Source organism: Phyllostomus discolor, chromosome X (genome assembly GCF_004126475.2).
Source record: "Phyllostomus discolor isolate MPI-MPIP mPhyDis1 chromosome X, mPhyDis1.pri.v3, whole genome shotgun sequence".
NCBI classification, from domain to species: Eukaryota; Metazoa; Chordata; class Mammalia; order Chiroptera; family Phyllostomidae; genus Phyllostomus; species Phyllostomus discolor.
Genome location: NC_050198.1, coordinates 68,104,175 through 68,109,602, shown reverse-complemented (window position 1 = coordinate 68,109,602; position 5,428 = coordinate 68,104,175).

Here is a 5,428-nt window from a genome sequence, read left to right as displayed (position 1 = left end):
AAAATATATAAACGTTAGAAGTGTTCCTATTCATGGTCAATGAAGTATATCAAGGGACCTGTATGGCATTGTTGTAGGGAGTGCATGTACACAGGGAATACAAATTTGGATTAATCAATGCCTCTAGCAAAGTCAACAACAAATATGGGATTCTTTTCAGATTTTTTAAAACATAAACAGGAGTCCTTTGAGAAGCCTCATATACTTCCCAATTTAACCACCTGCCTGGGACCTATAGAGAAGGTGGAAGTTCCATTGAATACCTTCCTTAATAACCCAACATTGTACATTCTGAAAAGTGCAGTTAGTCCTTTGATCATTGTCAGTAATGGCTGGAGTTCCAAAGAGCATAGGGAGTTTTCTGATGAGGCTTTATATTTGAGACTTTAATATATGTAGAGACACGTGTGACCTTGATTTATATTTTGGGTATCTGTGAGGCAAGAGCTTTGCAGAGTTCTTTACCCACAAAAGGACAATTTTGAGGCAATGGCCCAACAATTTGTGAACATATATAGATAGAGCCATTTACTGACCACAGCATTCAGTTCTACATTGACTATCTGACATGTGACCACTTGTGCTGACCGTTGGACTCCAACCTTTATTAAGGCTATCCTGGTTAAGGGATGAAAAACAACAACTATCCACTAAACTTTATCATATTTGTTAGTGGCAATATCATCTGTAAAGTGCACAGATTCCTAGTGTTATTTACTCAGTTGACCCTGAGGGACTCTCTAAGAAGCCAAAGAATCTGAAAGAAAGGTAAACTCCTCCAACACCATGGCATCTGGCAAGGAACTGGGGACAGGGGAAGCCACCCTTACTTGGAGAGGGCACAGGTTTGGCTCCATCCTGTAGCAAGGAGTTCTTAGTAGCTGTGTTAACCTTGCAGGGTGCTGTTTTCATTAGCATATAGGTAGCTGAGTTATAGGCAAGCCCAGTACATAGCCAGCCGTTGCCATTCCAGTTTGTGAAAGCAAGGCTGAAAAGGGTAGTTTATTGCATCAGAAGCCTATGGCCAGCTAATGACCATCATTGGTTGTCCAGAGACTCCAGAAGGCATGAGAGGAGATTGCTAAAGTCTCTGCAGTGAAGGAGTCTTTGAAGGGACTAACAACAGTACCTATTGATTTCAGTTTGGGAAGATTTCAGAGTCTTTTGTTGAATAAGACCCGATTTAAGGTGGGCACATTTTCAAGTAACAGCATCAGTGAGATAATCTAAAATTGTAAATGAGAAATGTGTTGCCTGCAGAAGCCAAGAAGGGCTGAAAGGTATTCGACTTGTGTTAAAATTGTGAGTGCTGAGAGAGTCATTAGCTGTTTCCTAAAGTGCTAGGAAAATGGAATAGCTCTTGGATTACTAAATAACTCTCAGAAAAATAACAGAGGTGGTGAAGCCTTGATTTATGTGTGGGGCAATGACCTCCCCCCTTTTTGTAAGCTCTTTTGTGAGTTTTTGCATGTTCTTAATGAGCATGTCAAATGAATTTCCTTAGAGGAGGATGTCATCAATGTAATGCCATATCTGTGTTCCTAGAAAAAGGTGAATGCACTTAAGGTCTTGCCTGAAATGAGTGTATGTTATGGCCAGGTTGCTGCAGTGCACCATGTGTTAACTGATAAAGATGTATTCTGCCCTTTTAAAGGTAAAGCCAAACTGCCACTAAGCTGTTGAAATAGACACTGAACTAAACATATTAGTTAAATATATAATAGCAAAATATTTGGCAGTTGCTGGTTAGATAGTCAGTAATTACAATAATACTGGGTGTGGGGGCCTCCTGTTTTCAGTAAGTCACTGTAAGGTATCATCTATTCTTTCCAGGTTTAAGGTCAAGCCAAAATGGGATGTTGAATGGAGACGCAGTTGAGATAATTACCTCATTCACTCACTAGGTCTTATATAATAAGTTTAAATCCTTGAAGACCTGGTTTAATTTACATTGGGCCTTATTAACTATTTTAACTGGTATGGGGCTATCCATGAGATTTCATTTTGTCAGATCAATTTGTGTTAACTACTTTATTTAATTTAAATTTATTATTCATTGAATTAGAGTGCCCATGCTACTATGGGATATTTTAGGGCAATGGGTGCAATCACCATGGAAAATTCAGTTAGCAGTTCTGATGGTTAACTTAAGGCACACCAATTTGCCCTCTATTTTATATACTGCAGCTCCCCTAAGATTATAGAGTGCCATGTTTAAATTTAGTGCATCCTTAGCCAAAACTAGTCTGAACCCAAGTATTGATGATATCCACGAAGGTTTGCCAATAGTCCAACTAAGCAGATGTTCAATGTAATTTAGAACCCATGTTGTCAAGATTCAAAAATTAAAGAGCACCCTTTTATCTTTTTGCTGTATACATTATTATATTAAATTTTGGGTTTCCAATTGGATCAAATTGTGGGGGGCTTCATTTTTGTTTGTTCCCTCCCTTAGTGTTCAGGTTTCTTTATTTTATTTCACTGATTTTGTTGTCACTTTGTCACTGGATATGCTACAGGAGTGAAGGGTTCTCTTACCTGCTCATATTTATAAATTTCTTCCTCCAGGGAGCCTCATATACGGGTATTCAAAGTTAGGGGCTTCCCCCATAGCAATGGCTGTATGGTTTAAGGACTCAAGTCTTGTGTTGGGTTATAATCAATCACTTTGCTGTGCCATAGTGGCACCATGGGTGTTTTGTCTATAACTCTGACTCAGGATTTTTGTTACAAAAAAAGCTTTGGTAGTGGAGTGGCACAGCAGAAAAGTGATTGGCTTATAGCCATGAGATCAATGGCTTAAAATCATTGTCTGCTGGGACCCTGCTTTTTCTTGCTACACAAGCTTTTCTCCTCTCTCTCTCTCTCTCTCTCTCTCTCTCTCTCTCTCTCTCTCTCTCTCTCTCCTCTCTCCCTCTTGTTCAAGATATTATTGCCTCATCCTATAGATAGTCTTTGCTTCTTCCATTTAATCTCTACAGGTCATGGTCCACATCCAGTAATTTCATTTTGTATATGGACCAGTTGGAGGGAAAAAACATCGTGATCATAACATCAACCCTTTGGTATCTCTTGATAAGTAGCAGCATTAAGCTTAGCTGAAGCACATTGGGGGTCAGGGATTTTGCATTGGGAGAGCAGTTGAGTTACCCCTGGTGTTTTAGGAAGGGCTGAGATCAAATATTCCATCCTCTTTCATTTTCTTGTTAGTGCTGGGCCACAGACAGTCATGGACTTGCACTTCCACAGCTTTGGAGTTCTGGAGAGTGTACTACAGCAGCAAAACAGCAGCACAGGGCACAAGTAAAGCTGCTAACTGTACTTGAATAGCAGTAAATATAAAAACCTGATGTGTCATGCTTAATTCTCCCCGTGGTGGTGGTCTCTTTCCTTCCCTACAACTTCACAAAAGGCTTTCTCTGGGCCAATCACAGGGGTATACAATCACAAACAGTGTACATATGGCTGCCACAAGCAACCAATGATGGTTACCAGAAAACAGGACTCAATCACTGACAGGAGAGGACACTATGCCATTGCTGCCATTATAGGTGGGAGCCTCAGAAACCACCATCAAATACAGGATGAACCCAGTGGCACATCACTAGGGGGTACAACCAATTAATAACAAATATTGTCTTTGGGACCAGAGCATGTTAGAGTGGGTGGGAATACATGGCAGTGCCTGACAAAAGAAGAATAAAGTGTCCCACAAACCAAAGAGCAAGCCAACCACATATTGGCAGTTCTGTCCCAGGCAAGCTTTGCTGTATCGCAGGATCAATTAGTTAGCCAAGAGCCATTAAAGCTGACCGGGTATTACTAGTCATTGTTGGACCACATTGGTCATGGTGCCAGTTGTTTTACTTGCCTCCTCTTCACCCTGTTGGTGAGGGAAAGATTCTCTCCCTAGGTTTATGGGGATGCCTGAACACATGACATCAACACTCAATAGATAAGATTGACTGTTTATTTGTCACATATATTCACAACAAGTCACAAAGGGCCACACTAGGGTTACACTCAGGAACAGAATAAACAAGCAGGTGCTCAATGAGGCAGGCCTTGTAGTAACAAGAGAATGGGATGACCCTTGGTTCCTGTAAGAGGAGTGATTGACTCATTTAACTAATTCCTCTGGCTGACAGAAAACTGAAACATACTAATCAGGGATAAGCAGGCATCTCCATGATGAGGAGGGTTATTTGGCTAAAGGACCTTATCTATGGGAGCACAATAAGAAAGGGAACTGCAGTTAGGCCATTCAAGGCCCTCCCAGCTCTCCCAGATATCAAGGTACACATTATATAAAAACTTAAATTTAGGTCTTGATACTGTATGGAATTTTTATACTAATCAAAATTAAATTTTTATTTTTCAGTCCTCTCCAGTAGAATTAGGACTAATTCTTTCTAGGATAATATCAAGCAAAAGCCTCTATTGTCAGCTCCTGTTATATAAGTCTTACCTCTCGACATGGTTCCAGAATCTCCATATTAAAAAATGCAGTAAACATGGAAATATATTATGAGGTCTGTCTGGAAAAAGTCCAGCCATTGTTAATATAATGAGAATGGTTTGTGTGACATCGGTGTGACCTGGTAGCCAAGGAGAATGCACTGGAATGAGCACATGTGAACAGTGACAACTTCACTGTACTACTCAGTGGGGATGGTGGACTCCATTGAGTGAGCATGTATACTGTGTGGCTGTCACATTCAAAATGACTCAGCAAGTAGAGCAACAAATATGCATTAGATTTTGTATTTAGCTTACACATTGCTCCACGGAAAGTATTCGGATAATTCAGAAGGCCACAGTTATGGGCAATTGGTGATTGGCAGCTTCATCATGACAATGTGTCCACTCATGCATTGCATCTTGTGTAGAGCTTTTTGGTGAAACATCAAATCGCCCAGGTGACTCAGACCCCCTAAAGCCCAGATCTTGCACCCTGTGATTTCTGTTTTTTTCCAAAACTAAAATTACCTTTGAAAGGAAAGAGATTTCAGACCATTGATAAGATTCACAAAAATATGATGAGGCAGCTGTTGGTGATTGGGAGAATTCTGTGAGGTCCCAAGGTGCCTACTTTGAATGGGACTGAGGCACCATTGTGCTATGTACAATGTTTCTTTTATCTTGTATCTTCTTTAATAATCGTCTCTATTTTTCATATTACATGGCCAGATGCCTTCTGGACAGACCTCGTATATCTTCAATATCCTGTTTTCATTTCCTTTGGGAGTGTATCCAGAAATGGGATTCTGAATCATACACTAGATCTGTTTTTAGTTTTTTGAGGAACCTGGATACTGTCTTCAGAGTGGCTATACCCATTTACATTCCTACCAACAGTGCACAAGGGTTCTCTTTTCTCCTTATCTTCACCACCACTTGTTATATCTTTTCTTCTAATTATAGCTAT